General features: G+C 44.2%; 1 protein-coding gene across 6 annotated transcripts in view; it reads right to left on the bottom strand.

The window, feature by feature from the left end:
- cdk10 (cyclin dependent kinase 10) overlaps positions 1-19,733 on the bottom strand; it is a 137,559-nt gene that overhangs the window by 104,560 nt on the left and 13,266 nt on the right. The window lies entirely within an intron of this gene.

Raw genomic sequence — 19,733 nt, 5'->3', positions numbered from 1 at the left:
CCACATGTAGAGTTATGTAGCTTGTTAAGTCAACCATAATATCGGATCGGTATCGGGTATCGACCGATACGCAAAGTCACGGCATCGGTATCGGTATCGAAACTGAAAAAGTCGGATCGGTGCATCTCTAGTGTCTTGACATATGAAGGGATTGACAATAAAGCAGACTTTGAAATTACATACACGTATATATTTCAATGCGGGGGAGGGCTAGAACGAAAGTCGTTTTTTATTGTATTGAGAGCAGTGGCTGTGTGTGACAGATTTTCCTTTTCCTTTCACAGATTTTGTGAAAAATGTCGTCTGTCAAGAAAAGGAAATGGAATGACTCGTGTTGGTTTTGGCTTCACCTGTCTGACAGAACGAGATGGAATAGATAGACCCCAATGCATGTTGTGCAATTTGGTAATGAGCATTGGAAATTTGAAGCCATAAGGACTGAAGGGACATCTCGAAAGGAAACACAAAGATCATGTTGACACATCGATAGAGGCTTTTAAGTTGAAAAAAGCTACCGTTTTTTTCCGTGTATAGTGCGCCCCCATGTATAATACGCACCCTAAAAATGGCATGCTGATGCTTGAAAAAAGCCTGTACCCATGTATAATACGCACCCAATTTTTATGAATTTTTTTTAAGGAATTTTTTTTTTTTTTTCCCAATGATCGTCACACAGCAATGGCAATGGGTCCCATTTTTATAGTCTTTGGTATGGTCTTAACTAGGCTGGATGTAATTTTTTTTGTTGGCGTTGATTTCTCCGACTGCCTATAAACGCACCACCGCGCTCCGTGCGCGCACGGGAAAGAGGCGTGCGGACGTGAAAAAGGCGGCTCTGTATGGGAGAGACGTTGAAGAGGAATAAAAACACCCTTGGAAACCAAAACTTGCCCCTCGTCGTGACTCGGAGCCGCAACAAATGTTTCGGATTTGTGTAGGGTACATTGTGACAGACAGCAAACGAGCAGGTGATCGAGCAAGCCTTGTCTGATACGAGAGCATTGCGCTCGTATGGAGCGTGTTTGAAGTGAACAGCAGAGACGAAAGGAACAAGGCAAAGTGTTGTGAAATAAAATATGACCGACCTGTAATACGCATTTTGTTATTTGCTGATTGTATTAAACTATCACATTCATTGTCAGTCAAGAAGAGAAGAGGACTATATTGCTGAAGCCTTCGCTGTATCAAATTGATTTTTTTTCTTCCTCCAGAGTCTTATGTTTGACTCATTGACGTCAAATTGGCACGCAGCTGCCCTATTGCCTAATTCTTCTGCCACTTCAATGACTTTCTTTCGAAATGCTACAGTATAACTTGCTCTCTTATCCATTCTGATCAAACTGCTAATTAAACCGAACTCTCGCTAATTAGTAAATAGCTGATGTGTGTTGCGCATCCGTTCTGCGCAGCTGACCCATAGTGCGCATGCGCAGTCATACTGCTTCCGCGCATGCACAGTCATACTGCTTCTGCATGACGTCCGGTCCGCGATGGAGATTAAAAAACAAACAATATTTGACAATAACACACCATCAAGGATTGCACCATCGCATCAAACGATGTGTCGTCAATTATGGATTTTTTTGACTAAGTGTGTTGGGACAGGATGGCTGAATGCGATGCGCGATTGACAACAAACAAGAAGAAAGGTGATTACAAGTTTTATTTCGGGGGAGATTCGTCATGTCTCGTCCCCAGTTTTGCTATGTGTCTAGGTTGCCATAGTTTCTGTTCGAGTCGCCCCTCTCTTCCTGTGTCACCTCAATCGATGTAACGTGTTTTGTATTTAAGTCCTGTCTGCCCCTCGCTCACCGTCGGATCATTGCATGTGTTACTGTCATGATGTCTTTTTGCTTTCTGTTCCTGTCTTTGGTAATGTCACCCTGTCTTTTAGTTCCACGACTTTGTCGGTCAGTCCTGTCAGGGTTTTCCAAACTATCTTGATCTATGATTATGTTGGAATGTATATAACCGATAATAAATAACTTAGGTGGATTAGTTTTATGCTTACGTTGGTATGTAACCGGTAATAAACCACCTAACTCTGTCCCATCCTAAACAATGTCGTAAAACATCCCCTGCTCTGTTTACCTAGAGGTCAAGCAAGAGCTTTAACTTGTTTATTCAGTCTACTGTCACCCCCACCCTTTTTCTCTTAATAAAGATGGTCTTGTGGGAAGCGAGAGTCAGACGTCATTCGATCATTGCTGTACGCACAGTGACGAATGGACTCTCCGCCTGCAGGTGCCCAAAACGACTAACTTGTCTCCGAGTGGTTCTTGCAAAATAAGTTAGAGTGAGCACCACTCTAACATTTTGGTGCCGAAACCCGGGACCCTCATACCCGCCATCTGACTGACGGAGGAAGACGTGCTGCATTGTCGACAAGCCAGCGTCCATTAGGAGGACCTGGAAAAGAAAGTCCTGGGAAGAGAACTTCTTCGCTGGGCCAGCATCTTATGTCTGCCTTCGTCTGACAGAGGTGGTTGACGGGACCCGGAAATGCAACGAACCAGGGGACAAGTAAGTTAAAGCCCTAAAGTTGTGGGATTGTGTGGTTGTGAAACGCGTAAAAGTAAAAGTGCACAGGAATAAAAATAGGCAAGACAGAAGATAAGAAGTCTTGTGGAAGGAGGGGGTGTTGTAGAGTCCCCCTCCGGATGAAGTGGCTCTTCTGGAGCAGTGGTTTTCAAACTGTTTTATATATTTTTGTAAAATCTCACGTACCTCCGTGTACCCTCATTTGACAACCACTGTTCTAAGGGGTACAACTTCGCGTTGGCAGGGCTGGGTAACAGGACTGTTGTCTTTAGTTCCCAGGGAAGGAAGGGGTGTTGTAGAGTCCCCTCTCCGGATGAAGCAGCTCTTTTATTTTTAAAAGAGGACTTCGCGTAGGCAGGGATAAGAAATTTGTGTGGTTGAATGTGTGACTGGTAGGATAAATTGACTAATAAGCAGTTCTAGCATTGATCGACGGCAATAACACAGGCTAGTAATTTGTTAGAAGGTCAATTTAAACCTGCATTGAGGATCCTCAAAGAAAAGAAAAAGAGATTGAAAAAAAAACACTGGAAAAATTAAAATTAAGATGAGAAAAAGGAACGATAAATCTCTAGCTCTTGAAGGAGATGAGTTCATGGCGAGTAGATTTCTTGATTGTATGTAATACATGCTGAAGTGGAAGAAGAAAAGAGAGAGAGTTGAATTGTGCTAGACTGTGGTTGAAAGCTTCACAAGAGAGAAGAGAATAAATCCAAAAGACAAAGTTGAAAAGTGCTGCGACTACCGTTTTTTTCCGTGTATAGTGCGCCCCCATGTATAGTACGCACCCCTAAAAATGGCATGCTGATGCTGGAAAAAAGCTTGTACCCATGTATAATACGCACCGAATTTTTATGATTTTTTTAAAAAAAAAAAAATTTTTTTTTTTTTTTTTTTTTTTTTTTTAAGACCCAATGATCGTCACACACGCAGGGAGGCAATGGGTCCCATTTTTATAGTCTTTGGTATAGTCTTAACTAGGCTGGATGTAATTTTTTTTGTTGGCGTTGATTTCTCCGACTGCCCGTAAACGCACCACCGCGCTCCGTGCGCATGGAGCGTGTTTGAAGTGAACAGCAGAGAAGAAAGGAACAAGGCAAAGTGTTGTGAAATAAAATATTACCTGTAATAAGGATTTAGGTAGAGAACTGAACTCTCGCTCTTTATATAGCTGACGTGTCTTGCTCATCCGTTCTGCGCATCTGTAATGGCGGCCTCCGTATGATATCCGGTTTGCGTGTGTGCGAGAGCGAGAGAGAGCGAGAGAGAGAGCGTGCGAGAGAACGCTCAACCGTAGCGCGCCGCCGACCGCCCAACTGCACCGGGCTGGCCGATTATTGTGACAGAGCCGTCGCTGAAATTTAGAAGATATTTTTAAAGTCCTGATGTACTTTCTAAAATTTAAGTGGACCTCAGTGCGCACTGCGCAGGGAGCTTAATTGGTGCGGTCGCGCAACCGCAGCGCGCCGGGCGCTCACTGTCGCATTGCTTAAAGAGCGCCTTTGTGTTTTAGGATGAACAGCAGAGACCAAAGGAACAAGGCAAAGTGTTGTGAAATAAAATATTACCTGTAATACGCATTTTGTTATTTGCTGATTGAAACTGCTAATTAAACTGTGAATTGAAACTAATAGGAAGAAAACAACTCTCGCTCTTTATATAGCTGACGTGTCTTGCGCATCCGTTCTGTGCATTTTATTTCACAACACTTTGCCTTTCTTCTCTGCTGTTCACTTCAAACACGCTCCATGCGACCGCAATGCTCTCGTATCAGACAAGGCTTGCTCGATCACCTGCTCGTTTGCTGTCCCGTGCGCGCACGAAGCGCGGTGGTGCGTTTACGGGCAGTCGGAGAAATCAACGCCAACAAAAAAAATTACATCCAGCCTAGTTAAGACCATACCAAAGACTATAAAAATGGGACCCATTGCCTCCCTGCGTGTGTGACGATCATTGGGACTTAAAAAAAAAAAAAAAAAAAAAAAAAATTAAAAAATAATTTTTTTTTTTTTTTTTTTTTTTTGTACCCATGTATAATGCGCACCCCGCATTTTAGGACAATAAATTAGTAAAATTTTGCGCACTATACACGGAAAAAAACGGTATGTTTGTCAGGCCGGAAGACAATGAGGCCACAGTGCGCAGGCGCACTGTCCCGGCCACGGCTCCAGCCGCAGCTCAAGCAGAAGAGCAAGAGAGGCATTCCGCTCGTGGTCAAAACTTGTATACAACAACTATGCAGTGGGACAGGCATGCTGAAAAAGTGATCCAAAAAGGCAAATGTTCTGATGTATTTCATCTAGATGATGATAATGATCTAAATGAAGATACAACGATCTTCTCCCAAAGTTCCCAAAGGGGAGAGGAAGAGAGAGAGACCAACAAGGCCGAAGGCCACCATATAATTCAAAACCCCCATCAGATTCTGACAACTGTTGGAACTGTGGGAAACGTGGACACTGGTCAAGAGAGTGTTTTAGAAAAAGAAAAACGGTGCCAGTCAAGGGGCAGAGGAAGAGGCAGAGGAAAAGTCACATTTACAGCATGACAAGCTTCCTCTCCTTTGACCCCTCATGCTAATACAGAGAAAGAAAGAATAGATGCCCATATGACAGCAAAACATGTCATTGTCAGATTATTGGAACATTTTTTGGATTATTAGAGCTCTTGTCCATGCAAGAAGTATGACAATGCTGTTTGTATGCCCAATGACAAATGACCAGAGATCAAATTGTGTGTGTACACTAAAGTTAGAATTTGCAAATCAAGTGGTAAATGAATGCAACTTGAAGATAAATAAAAAAAATTAGAATGTACTGTCCTTGTGTGCGTGGGAGGGACTAGCTCATGATCGACCACAGGAAATGGCCAGCCTGTGACGAATCATTGGTGCTGGGACCTGCCCTACGCGCGCGAGAGCTGTGCATGTGTGTTAAAATGATGAAGATTGGCTAAACTTTCAGTGTAAAGAAATTTGTTAGACTGTGGTCTATCCAATTTGCACCGCAGAACAGAAACGATTTGGAAAGATAAAAATGAGAGAAAAAGAGAAAAATGTGTTTGCGAGCAGAAATTGATCCACACTAGTGCATGTTAAGTGTTGAGCCCTCATGAGAAATTTGAAAAAGAAACGACAGAACATGCTTTCAGGAATTGGAAGAAGCAAAATTGTGAATTTAAGACATTGCAATGCTACATTTAATAGGAATAATTGATTGATGGTGTTATAAAATTATATGCGAGCTAAATCTGAGAAATTGAGTTTGTTAAATCTAAAAGCAAAGAAAATTTCAGATTAATTTGCCAGTAGTTTTTATGAGTTGAGTTTTTTTTGGTGGATTGTTCTATCAGGAACCTTGAGTTGAAAATGGTATATGGATGTTGTGTGGTGAGCTTGGATGAATTGAGACCAATGTGATGGTAAGACTCCTTTTTGGAGACTGTGTGTGAGATGCAAATGAGCATTGATGAATGATTGCCTTGAATGATAGGAAAATACAGGTTGAATGGTTGAAGCTGTTGGCGACTACTATGGAGAATTAGTAGAGCGACTTTGCTGAAAGAGTGGTTTTGAGTAAGTTGAATGCTAAAATGAAAAACATAGCTTTTGGATTAATGATTAACTAGAGAAAAAACTGGAGAACCAGTAACACATGCAGAAGATGTGTGAACTGGGAAATTGAGAAGCGTTTTGGAAAGAAAGTCAAATTAAATGATGGAATCATATGTAGTAAAGAACACATTCTCCCAAAAAAAAGTTTGTCAAGGTGTGTGGCATGGGTGTTGCCAAGCCTCAGAAGGAGGGAGTGAATAGGACAGATAGTGGAAGATAGTAATAATACAAACCTTTACGACATATGGATTTTCTAATACATTTAGTGTCATACTGTGGTAAAATTCTATTCTGGTATCATGCAATGTATATCTCACTAGTAAGCCTAAGTGTGACCGGGTCATGTTTCGGGTCAGGTTCGTGCGGGATTGCTGGGCCTTGGTCCATGATCTCATTGGCACGAGACATCTGGTTTCCATTAACAACTGACAAGATATGCACCCGAGTGAGGAAAGGGAGGCTAACTCATAAATAATGAGGAGATATTGGGAGTAATCTGTTGGTCCTTTCTTTAAGACCCTTCCTGGTGCAGATAGGTTAGCAACAAGAGAGATTTAGAGGTTCAACAGAAAGACAGTTAAAAGAAAACAACATTATTAATTTGGACAGTTGCAGGCTAACAGGAGCATGAGAAAGAAGAGCTAAGAAGCGGGATCCAATTTGATCAGGGAGATTGGAAATTCACAACACCATATTCTAAGTCACATTTTTGAGCAAGCATGACACAGGTAATAACGTTTGAGAGGTCAAGACATAGATCAGGGCTAGATGTGGAACGCAGACCTCGTTGAGTTAATTTTAAATAATGATACTGAAGACAATGTACTGTCTCATTAAATAGGAACTATGGACAGAACGTAGCTCGAAAATAGGATGACTTACAGGACTTACAATATAAAGACGAGATCGCTGTTACTAGGAGAATTTGAAGTTTGGTAAACAAACGTTACTAGCGAATTGATGGCAGCAGCTACATTTGGTTACAAGTTTGATGTCCCAGTCTGTCACTCTCAGTGCCAGGATCCCTGAAACTCGATCCCGAGACTCTGCCTGCAGCCATGGACGTCTACAAAACGGTGCCTGGCTTTGAGGCACCTTTGACCTTTGGCAAGGACAAAGAAAGACTGTTGTTGTGCTTGGAAGGGGCAAGTACACTCCGGAGAAAAGACGACATCCTCGGGGACGAGAAAAGACAGTGAGAAGTGGAGGAACTCACAATGTTGAAGAAAAAATGGACATTTGAACAATGGACTCATTCGAGAGTGATGGATGGGTTGACTCAACAACAAAAGAACACCATCTTGAGAGGGTGAGGTGCGGCAAAAGATATGGACTTGAAATGTCCAACGACCAAATCGCACTCCGTGCTGTGGCGGTGCTGAAACTTCGTGGGGCTTGGGGTAAAGTGGAAAGGAGCTTCATTGTGCACTGGGTTTGACAGAACTGAGGAGATTTGATAAAAAATTGAATAATGCGTAGAGCTACAGAGAAACGCATCATAATCGGAGACTGAACAGATTTGGATAGGACAAATAGGCTAAAACGGTAGGAAACAAGAGCGAGATCTGATGTTTTGGCTCATCAGGCATAAGAAGTAGAAATTGAGTTAGATACATTTTAGAATAGGACATTTGGACTAAAGTGAATTCAGTCAAGAGGAAGCTAGGTTGCTCAATGTACCTACTCAATAAAATAGTAAATTCGTTGCACCACGGTGGAGTTTGGGTGGTCAGAATGTTGGATACGTTAAATTTTTGACTTTCACACAATCATGCATAGGAGTCGCACAAGGCGACAGTTAACAAGACAATGACTGCAGTAGGGATCACTTACGACTGCACCGACATGGAAAAGTAGAAGCAAGGGAGTTGAGTAAGGGATTATATGCGGAACAGTCCGCTATACAGTTACCAATAGGAGGTTCTATCAAAAGGAGCTACATGAGAGATGTATAGAATCCCTTTGTCTGTGTTCTGTGTTCGTGCGTAATCTCTGTAAAGTTGTGTCAGGCTGTTGTCGTTTGTCTGAGCCTTGGGTGCGCGCTCGGTGTGTGTGCGTTTATGTGCACACCCTGTGTGTGTGCGAAAGTGTTAGGAAGAAGACGGCATGGATAAGGGAATCTCCTTTATGACAGGAGGCAATAAATGGGAAAGCCCCTGTCATAAACGGTCTTTGGTTAGGAGGAATCATTAGGAAGTGCTCAAACTCTTCTTTCAAACACTCCTATCTGCCTCGTTAAAAAGGGCATTACAATTGACTACAAGAGTTGCAAAGGGCAGATGAAGAACAGTCCTTGGCAGATTATATGATCAGGTCCCTCAAACCGAAAGATATGCCCAATGCAAATTTACTGCCGCCTGATCTTTCCTCCTCACAGGTCGGCAACCCCATCAATCCAGGAGACTGGGTCTACATCAGGGTCATCAAAGGAAAGAACTGGGCCAGCCATGGTGGGAGGGACCATTCCAAGTCTTGCTGACTACCCCCACCGCAGTGAAGATCGCTGAACAACCCAGCTGGATTCACCTTAGCCAATGCAAGCTACAAGGAGTGCTGGACCCCTCATTTCGGGACGGTGACAAAGTCTGCGAACAACGATCCCAACTCCGCTAGGCGGGGGTATGTCTCGGTGTTCTTGTCATCTTAGTAGCAACGGGGCTCCACATGCCAGGTGGATCCTCTGCTGCGTTGTGGTTGGAGCATGCTATAGTCTATGGACACATCTGAACAGACCAAGTGATGATGTTGACCGTGGGACACGATGGTCACACGATGAGAACTTTGAGGACTGGTCATGAGACCCCAGAAACCCATACGAAACCAACGCTTGGTACCGGTATGTGAAGGTCGCTGTGAGAGCGCACACACAGGAGGGATGTTATCTGTGTTTCCAAAAACTCCCCTTGCTCCACACAAGTTCGCTTGGGGGCCAGAGCAATGAATGTCACTGAAGCGAAATGTATGGCATTCATGGGAGGAGTTTGATATCAACACCGTACTGTCAGTCAGTGACGCTACCCCTGCCGCCCTGGACTCGCAGGAATGAATCTGTGATCAAACTATTTTGGATTAATCCCAATGTGACTGTTGGAGGACGACAGATGCCACAAGTGGCCTAAACCAGGACGCTACCTGGAATGGACTACACGTGTTTCATCCAAGAAAACAAGACCCACGGATGCATTCACGACAACTGCTCTCCAGGAGGGAACTGGATGGGAGCTTTGGACATCACCGCTGTGTGCCAGGATGGGAGAGCCATTTCAAGGTGTAAGGGCTCTCCTGCCAACATGGCTGTACCATTGGACGGGTCCTACTTCATTCGGAACGGATCGTGGCTTTATTTATATTTTCTTATTGATAGCATTATGGTCGCCTAAGGCAGAGGGACCGTGTGAGACTTTTCCTGCGATTTAACATCGGCCAGCGGGTTTTTGGATCACGCAATAAGTTTGAACTGGAGTATTGGGGAATAACCTCATCTTCACTGGAAGTTGTTGCTATCATTGTTTGTTGTTTTTGTCGTGTTTCACCCTACACGCTCCCCAACCCGTCCGCTGTCGTCTCAGTTTTTTATTGATCTTTTTTTTGTTGTTGTTTTTCTTATTTTTGCTATTCTTCTTTATATTTACTTACTTACTTATGTTTGATTGATCGGGTTCACATAATCATATGATAAAACAGGAGGGATATGTCAGGGTTTTCCAAACTATCTTGATCTATGATTATGTTGGAATGTATATAACCGATAATAAATAACTTAGGTGGATTAGTTTTATGCTTACGTTGGTATGTAACCGGTAATAAACCACCTAACTCTGTCCCATCCTAAACAATGTCGTAAAACATCCCCTGCTCTGTTTACCTAGAGGTCAAGCAAGAGCTTTAACTTGTTTATTCAGTCTACTGTCACCCCCACCCTTTTTCTCTTAATAAAGATGGTCTTGTGGGAAGCGAGAGTCAGACGTCATTCGATCATTGCTGTACGCACAGTGACGAATGGACTCTCCGCCTGCAGGTGCCCAAAACGACTAACTTGTCTCCGAGTGGTTCTTGCAAAATAAGTTAGAGTGAGCACCACTCTAACAAGTCCTGTTGTTGCTTTTGTTTTCTAAAAAAAAAAAAAAAAGAAAAAAAAATTAAAAAAAAAAAATAATTAAAAATTTTTGTACCCATGTATAATGCGCACCCCAGATTTTAGGACAATAAAGTCGTTAAATTTTGCGCACTATACACGGAAAAAAACGGTAGTTATGATCAGAAAGCAACTATTTCATCGTATGGGTTTTCTGCTACAAGAAAACCTCTTCTGGAAGCCTCCTACAAAGTTTCGTACATGATTGCCAGAGAAAAGAAGCCATACACAATTGAGGAGACTCTCGTGAAACCCTGTGCGCTAGAGATGGCTAAAATTGTGCTGGGAGAGGATGCCGCGAAGAAATTAAGTCAGGTATCCGTGTCCAACGACATTGTGCACCAGAGAATTAAAGACATGAGTCAGGACATAATAACCCAAGTTGTCAGCGAGATAAAACAAAGTCCTGCAAAAATCAGCATGCAGATCGATGAATCAACTGACGTTTCAAACCACAGTCAATTGCTTGTATATATTTGTACGATATGTACATGAAAAGAACATCAAGGAAGAGTTTTTATTCTGTGAACGACTCGAAACCACAACCAAAGCAGTTGACGTATTCAAGCTGATCCAATCTTTCTTTGATCGTCATGAGCTGGCATGGGATTTGATTGGGTCTATTTGTACGGATGGCGCACCTGCCCTGATTGGCAAGAAATCTGGATTCGTTGCTATAGTCAAAGAGAAAGCTCCACATGTGCTCACCACCCACTGTGTTTTACATCGCCAAGCTCTAGCATCCAAAACCTTGCCAAAGATACAGAAAGAAGCGATGGGAATAATTGTGCAAACAGTCAACTTCATTCGTGGACGTGCATTGAATCAGCGGCTGTTTAAAAAATTCTGTGACGAGATTGGAGCGGAACACGGAGTGTTACTGTACCACACAGAGGTACGTTGGCTGAGTCGCGGCAGTGTTCTCACACGTGTAGTGGAACTTCAGGATGAAATTCTCGAATTTCTCAAGCATCAACAATCCCCTCTAGCAAAGCACTTTGAAGATGAAACTTTCATTGTTAGTCTGGGATATTTGGCTGATATTTTCAGTCTTCTCAATGATTTGAACACATCAATGCAAGGAAGGGATGTGGACATCATTCAAGCCAGGGGAAAAGTCGTCGCATTCACAAGGAAATTACCCATCTGGTGTCGCCGTGTTGAAAGTGGTAACCTGGCAAACTAGACAAGATGGTAAAACACTACCTGCAGAAATACTTCAAGAACTCAAGAATCATTTGAAATTCTAAGTACAAATTTTGAGGGTTACTTTTCAGATACTAATGATCTTTGCATGGAATCGGTTTGGATACAAAACCCTTTCTCATTTGATGTATCGAGACTGAGTGATAACGATTTAGCAAAGAATGATTTCATTGAATTCCAAGAGGACCCAAGAAAGACAGCTGATTTCGAAAGGGTTAGGATGGATGTCAAGCAGTTTTGGTGTGAACAAATCTCAGCTTACCCAAGCTTGGCAATGAGAGCAATGAACGTTTTGGTTCCCTTCACAACCACGTATCTCTGTGAAATAGGATTCTTTGCATTATTAAATATGAAATTAAAGTGGAGAAATAGACTTGATGTGTCAGATGACATGCGAGTAGCTTTGTCAGCAACTGTACCACGATTCAATGTTTTGATTGCAAAAAAACAACAGCAAATATCTCACTAGGCTAGTAAAAGTATGTTTTATGTTGTCGATTTTTGAAAAAAAAATTACATTTATGTTCTCTTTCTTCTTTTGTGTAATAAAAATGGACTGTAACTTTAATTTTGTTTTCACTAGAAATGTAAAACAATGATCAATGCTTGTGACTTTTTCATGTTCTATTTCTCGCAATCCATATCTAAAGTGCAGGATATTCAAGGTACTGACATATTTGGAAGACATACTGGCAAATAATAGGATTGGTAATAATCATTTCAACAGTCAAGTGAAGGGGGTATGGTACCATATTGGACAATCCATTGGGGGTCTGGAATCATTCGAAGGTTAAGAACCCCTGGATTAGACTCTCCGTAGCTGATTTAAAAGTATTTGTCACGACTTTGACATATCACAAGAATTAGACTCTCCATAGCTGATTTAAGAGCAAGAAATGAGGAGCCTCTCTTTAGCTGAAGTGCCGGTTACGTCGATTTCCTTTCACCAGGCCCCAACATATGCAAACATGACGCGTTCCAAGAGGCTTTACGTTAGCTGAATTATTGACACGTCGTTATATATTCAATTGAAATTGGTAAGGGTTCATTTGACTAACATTTACGCTGAAGTCACTGAACCTAGTTTATATAGATCGAAACTAACAAACACAAAAGTGTCAGCCAGTTTGCGGCTCAGCCAGGAGGCTCGGCCCGGACTGCGTCACAACGCCCCGAGATTGGCTTGTTAGAAAGATTGGGAGGACCGGACTTCCAGCGTTGAAATGTCCTCCTTTTCGGATAGGATGCAGAGGAGGTACCCCATACATGGAACCCTTTCCAATTGGCCAAATAATATATGAACAATTCACATAAGCCTCTCAGAACGCGTCATGTGTGTGTATGTTGGCGACTGGTAAAAGGCCTATCTATTCCACTTCGTGCCTTGTGGCACATAAGGCCGTCACAGAGCGCTTCCACTTGTCACGGTCAGCTGCTGCAGTCCTCGCTTCGGACCATGACTTCCATCCTGCTTCTTTCCTTTCTTTCTCGACAGTACGCCTCCAGGTGGTCTTCCTTTCCTTCTTTTTCCTTCTGGTACCCAGGTCATGGCTGTATTGCAGTCGTTGTGGTCCTGCTGTAGTATGTGTCCAATCCTTTTCCATCTACGCATCCTAACGTCTTCACTCAATGGCTCCATTTCAGCTCTTTCTAGTAGGTCTTTAGTGCTGATGTGGTCTTGTCAATGTATGTGGAGTATTCTTCGTAGGCATTGGTTGTGGAATACATCAATTGCCTTGCTGTCCCCTTTATTCATTTTCCACGGTTCACATCCATACAGCAGTACTGTCACTACTAGCGTCTTACTTATAAAGCTTTAGCTTGGTTCTTCTTGAGATGTCATTGGAGCTCCAGGTCTTTTTAAGTTTGATAAATACACCTATTGCTTTTGACAGCCTATTCTTCGGATCTTTCATACCGCCTCCCTCTTTACATACTATTGCTCCCAAGTTGGTGAACTGGTCTACATCTTCAATACCTTGCTCATTGATCTTAATTCGTTCCTGTTTTTTTGCATTTATCCTCATTGTTCTTGTCTCTTGTGTATTATTCTTGAGTCCTACTCGCTTGGCTTCTGCATCCATTCGGGTTGTTTTATTCTGCATATGATCTTTTGTAGAGGAGAGTAACGCTATACAGGACTCAGAAAATTAGATAATAATAATAATAATAATAATTCATTATATTTGTATAGCGCTTTTCAAGAACCCAAAGACGCTTACAGGGAACAATGCAAAGACGGGGGGGGGGGGGGGGGAGTAAACAATCGGATAAACTTAAGAGGAGGAAACCAGTTATGGGTAGGGGAGGTCATAAGCTTGGGAGAAGAGGTATGTTTTTAGACGGGACTTAAATATGGGAAGTGTGGGTGAGTCACAGACAGACTGGGGGAGAGAGTTCCAGAGTCGGGGTGATGTGCAGGAGAAGGCTCTGTCACCGAAGGATTTGAGTTTGGATTTTGGGACTGTCAGACGTGAAGTATTGGAGGATCGGAGGGGACGGTTGGGGCAGTAGGGGACAAGGAGGTCGGATAGGTAAGTGGGAGCCAGGTGGTGAAGGGCTTTGAAGGTGAGGAGGAGTATCTTGAAGATGATACGCTCCTTCATGGGGAGCCAGTGAAGGGAGTGGAGAACAGGAGTGATGTGTTCACGGGACCGGGTGTGGGTAAGGAGGCGGGCAGCAGAGTTTTGGACTAGTTGAAGTCTATGGAGTGAGTGAGCAGTGATTCCAGTGAGAAGGGAGTTGCAGTAGTCAAGCCGGGATGAGATGAAGGCGTGGATGAGAGATTCAGCGGCAGGGAGAGAAAGGCAGTGCCGGATTTTAGCGATGCGTCGGAGGTGCAAGTAGGAGGTCTTGACAACTGAGCTAACATGAGGTTGAAAGTGTGGGGTCAAAAATAATGCCAAGATTGCATGCCAGAGGGGAAGGAGTGATGTTTGAGGAGTCAATGGTGAGTGTGATGGATCCAGTTTTATTAAGGGAGGATTTAGTGCCTATGAGGAGGAGCTCTGTTTTGTCACTGTTGAGTTTGAGAAAGTTGTGGGTCAGCCATGCTTTTATTGTAGAGATGCAGGTTTCAAAATGAGTGAGGGAAGGGTTACGGGTTGGTGTCGTACGTATATAGATCTGGGTGTCATCAGCGTAGCAGTGGAAGTCCAGATTGAGTTTGCGGATGACGGTACCAAGGGGAAAGAGGTAGCAGATGAATAGGAGGGGGCCAAGAACTGAGCCTTGGGGGACCCCTTGTGTAACTGGGGAGAGGATGGATGTGTGACCGGAGAGAGAGATGAAATGGTTTCTGTTGGTGAGGTAGGAGGTGAGCCAGTCGAGTGCAGTGCCCTCAACACCTAGTTGGCGCAGCCTTTGGAGGAGGATGGAATGGTTCACAGTGTCAAAGGCTGCGCTAAGGTCAAGTAGTAGTAGGATGTTGAGGGCACCAGAGTCTGCAGAAATGAGGAGATCGTTGGTGACTTTAACTAGAGCTGTTTCAGTGCTGTGAAGTGGGCGGAATCCGGACTGGAAGGGTTCATAGAGGTTGTTGGACTGGAGATGGGTGTGGAGTTGGGCGGAGACAATGCGTTCAAGGGTTTTGGAAAGGAATGAAAGGTTGGAGATGGGACGGTAGTTGGAGAGGTTGAGTGGGTCCAAGGTGGGCTTTTTGAGAATGGGGGTGATGGCTGCAAGTTTATAGACAGCGGGAAAGTGGCCAAGGGATAAAGACTGATTAAAAAGGGTGGTGAGGTAGGGGAGGAGGACAGGGAGGCAGGCCTTAGTTAAGGTCGTTGGAAGAGGGTCAAGAGAGCAGGTGGTTGTCTTGGATGAGGTAATGATGTCTAGGATAGTGGAGGAGTCAACAAGGGAGAAGGCAGTGAGAGAGGGAAAGGGCGGGCGGTCAGGAAGTGGGGGCAGGAGGGCAGGGGAGGAGGAGTTATTGATGGTGTCGGTCAGAGAACTGTTGATTTGGGCGATTTTGTTGTTGAAGTTGACAAGGAAGGAGTTACAGAGGGCGGGTGAGGAGGGTGGCTTGGTGACCGGTGGCTGGAGCAATTTGTTGATGGTGGAGAAGAGTATGCGGGGGTTTCGGTTGGTGTTATTAATGAGAGATGAGAAGTAAGCAGATTTGGCAGCAAGAAGAGCGTCACGGTAGGAGGAGATGTGTTGTTCAAAGGTTTCGGCATGGACGGTGAGGCGGGTTCTTTTGTAGAGGCGTTCCAGTTGACGGCCAGTTTGTTTCATGGTGCGGAGTTCCGGTGTGTACCAAGGGGCAGAGTTAGTGAATGTAACAGAGGAAGTTTTCCAGGGGGCTAGGGAATCAAGGGAGTCAGAAAGGATGTTGTTGAGCGTGGTGGCAAGGTCATCAGGGGAGGAAGAAGTGGGGTCGGAGGGAAGAGCAGAGGATAAGAGCTGGCAAAGCGTGATTGGGTTTACAGTCTTGATGTTGCGGTAGGAGATGGTGCGCTTTGTGGATTTATGAGGCGAGGGTAGAGGGGCGGAGAAGAGGATGCAGAGATGATCTGACAGTGGAAAGGTGAGAGGACGGGGGTTGGATGTGAGTGGAAAGGAGGAGCATACTATATCCAGGGTGTGGCCTTTGGTGTGGGTGGGGAAGTTGATGTGCTGGGTGAGATGAAAGCATTCCAGAACGGAGATGAAGTCAGATGTCAGTGGAGCAGTTGGCTGGTCGATGTGGATGTTGAAATCACCGATTAGTAGGAGGCGATAGGAGACTGAGGATACGATGGTGAGAAGTTCAGAGAGTTCAGAGAGAAAAGACGGATGTGACTTGGGGGGGCGGTAGATAAGAACAGCAGTAGTAGAGTTGGGGAGGGAAAAAGCGAGATATTCAAAGGATGAAATAGATGGGAGGTTGAGGTCCAATTCAGTGATTGATAGGGACCGCTTATGGAAGACAGCGATACCACCTCCTCGCCCAGAGAGGCGGGGTTTGGCGATGTAGCTGTAGTTAGACGGAGTGGCTTGGTTGAGAGAAAAATAGTCCAGAGGCTGTTGCCATGTTTCACAGAGAAGGAGCAGATCCAAATTATTGTCCAATATTAGTTCGAAAATAACTAGTGATTTGTTGGAGAGGGAGCGACAGTTCAGCAGTGCAAGGGAGATGGATGAAGGAGCGGGGGTGGGGGAGCGGAGATTGTTTAAGTTCACAGTACGGAAGGTGGGGGTGACGGGGGGGCGAGAGTTAGTCCAGAAAGAGGGGATGGGTGAGCCATCAGGGAAATGTCGTTTAAAAGATAGTCCGGAGCTACGGTGGATGTAGCGGCGACGGCGGAGGATCCCAGCCTTGCTGGCAGCTGAGGCGGCAGCAGCAGGGAGACGGTGATTATTGTTGAAATGATGAAGATCAGCAGCAGTGTAGACAAATGGACGAGAAGTTAGTGGAATGGAAGCCCGGAGAAGCAGAAGTGATAGTTCATGCAGGAGATGAGACGTGACAGCAGCAGGGAATAATCCAGATAAAATGGTAGAAATGGCTAGTAGCTGGTTAACTAGGAGTTGGTAGGCAGTGAAATGCATGGAAGCAGCAGTGGACCGAGTCGTGATGTTGGTGGAGTGGGTGGTGGTGTTGGTCAATCCCGACTGTACCCGTGCAAACGGCACGCCCCAGTGTGTCATGGCGGCCCAAAGCCGAGCCACGACCGGCGAGCTCGCAGCGAGCGGGTGCTCCCCCCGAGGACGCCGGCCAAGTGGCCAGCAAGTTGGGTTGGAGCCGCTTGCCGAGCCAAGAGCAAGCAGCTACAGGCTCAGAGCCGGGAGGTAGTAAGGTCCGGTGGTGGGTTGGCTAGCTGGCTAGCGTAGCTCGTAGTCAGAGGGAGCGGGATCGGAGAGGTGCGAGCAGAGCTCCAGAGATACGCGGTGGGCAGGAGAAAAGGCGAGAAAATAAAAGAAAACAAGAAACGAGCACACTTAAAACGGGAAAACACAAAACAGACGGGGGACAAACAAATAGCGGACACGGTTTTCGGGGTAGAAGCGGCAGTCAACAGTCCAGACGCCAGCGTTGCTCTAACCCGGAAGACAAGAAAAAGGGGTGTGGAATATTGTGATTAAGTTCTTTATTTTCTGTAATGCAATTAAAAAAACGAAAATGTCATACATTCTGGATTCATTACAAATCAACTGAAATATTGCAAGCCTTTTAATATTTTAATATTGCTTATGGCATACAGCTTAAGAAAACTCAAATAGCATATCTCAAAATATTAGAATATCATGAAAAAGTATACTAGTAGGATATTCAACTACCGTAACTTTCGGACTATAAGTCGCACCGGAGTACAAGTCGCACCAGCCATAAAATGCCCAAAAAAGTGAAAAAAAACATATAAGTCGCTCCGGAGTATAAGTCGCATTTTGGGGGGCAATTTATTCGACAAAATCCAACCCCAAGAACAGTCATGAACGAGCAACAACAAGCTAAACGATAGGTATGCTAACGTGACAAATACAAACTAAGAGCTGAGAACGACCCTGACGTAAAATTCTGAGTTATTCAAATAACTATTACATAAATAACACGTTAATAAAACCATCTGCGTCACTCCAATTCATTAAATCCATCAATCGTCCTTTGTCAACAATGCGTGCGCGCCGCTGACGGCTCTTGCACTTCAAAAAATTCCACAGGCCCATATAACGACATATAAATTATATATCAAATAACTATTATATAAGCAATAATGTTATCAAACCATCTGTGCATTCTAAATCATTAAATCCATCGATCAAATTCCTCGTCCTTTGTCAACATCGCCGCGCGTACGCCCTGACGTCAGCCTCGTCGTTATTCCACAGATCTACTATATACCGTTTTTTTCCTTGTATAATGCGCAAAATTTAACTAATTTATTGTCCTAAAATCTAGGGTGCGCATTATACATGGGTACAAAAAAATTTAAAATTTTTTTTTTTTTTTTTTTTTAATTTTATTTTTATTTTTTTTAAGAAAGTCATGGTACAACAAAACCAACAACAGGACTGACCGACAAAGACGTGGAACAAAAAGACAGGGTGACATTACCAAAGACAGGAACAGAAACCAAACAGACATCATGACATCATCAACGCCAACAAAAAAAATTACATCCAGCCTAGTTAAGACCATACCAAAGACTATAAAAATGGGACCCATTGCCTCCCTGCGTGTGTGACGATCATTGGGACTTAAAAAAAAATAAAAATAATAATTGAAAAAAAAATAAATAAATTGGGTGCGTATTATACATGGGTACAGGCTTTTTTCCAGCATCAACATGCCATATTTAGGGTGCGTATTATACATGGGGGCGCATTATACACGGAGAAAAACGGTAACTATATTGTAGTGTTAAAAAAGTTCAAGGAAAGACGTGGGTTTGGTAAACGGCTCTTTATTTAACAAAACAAACTTACAGGCGTGTGGCGGCGTGGACTTCCAGCCACGGAAGTGATAAGAGTTCCATAGAATAGGACAGGGCGTGCGTAAAAGCCATGACCGAGCCCGATCTACCGTCCCCGGACAGCCACCCGGCTGAGCGCCGGCCCTCGACTTCCATCCACGGAGGTGAAAGACAGCTCGGTAGAGTAGGGTCGGGTGTGCGTAAAAGCATTGTCCGAGCCCCATCCACCGTCCCTGGACAGCCACCCGGCCGAGCGCCGGCCCCCGACTTCAATCCACGGAAGTGAAAGAGAGCTCCGGCGAGTCAATCTTTGTCCTTTATGTAAACAACCGCGGTCGCGCGTCAGCAGCGCGACGGCGCGTCAGCAGCGCGGCGGTTGTTTACATAAAGGACAAAGATTGACTCGACGGAGCTCTCTTTCACTTCCGTGGATTGAAGTCGGAATACGCCGACTTCCGTGGAATACGCCGCCACACGCCTGTAAGTTTGTTTTGTTAAATAAAGAGCCGTTTACCAAACCCACGTATTTCCTTGAACTTTGTTAACGCTACAATATAGTTATATAGTAGATCTGTGGAATAACGACGAGGCAGCGCGACGCCGCGTCAGCAGCGCGGCGGTTGTTTACATAAAAAGGACAAAGACTGACTCGACGGAGCTGCTGCTGACGCGACGTCGCGCTGCTGTCGTCACTTGAAATTCAAATTACAGTAATCCCTTGCTACATTGCGGTTCGTTTATCGCGGTTTCACTTTTTTTTTTGAAAATATTTGAAAAAAAAAAACAAGTCACTCCTGAGTATAAGTCGCCCCCCCACCCAACCTATGAAAAAAAAACGCAATTT

Source organism: Syngnathus typhle, linkage group LG7, assembly GCF_033458585.1.
Source record: "Syngnathus typhle isolate RoL2023-S1 ecotype Sweden linkage group LG7, RoL_Styp_1.0, whole genome shotgun sequence".
NCBI classification, from domain to species: Eukaryota; Metazoa; Chordata; class Actinopteri; order Syngnathiformes; family Syngnathidae; genus Syngnathus; species Syngnathus typhle.
This window is presented reverse-complemented; position numbering and strand designations above follow the sequence as displayed.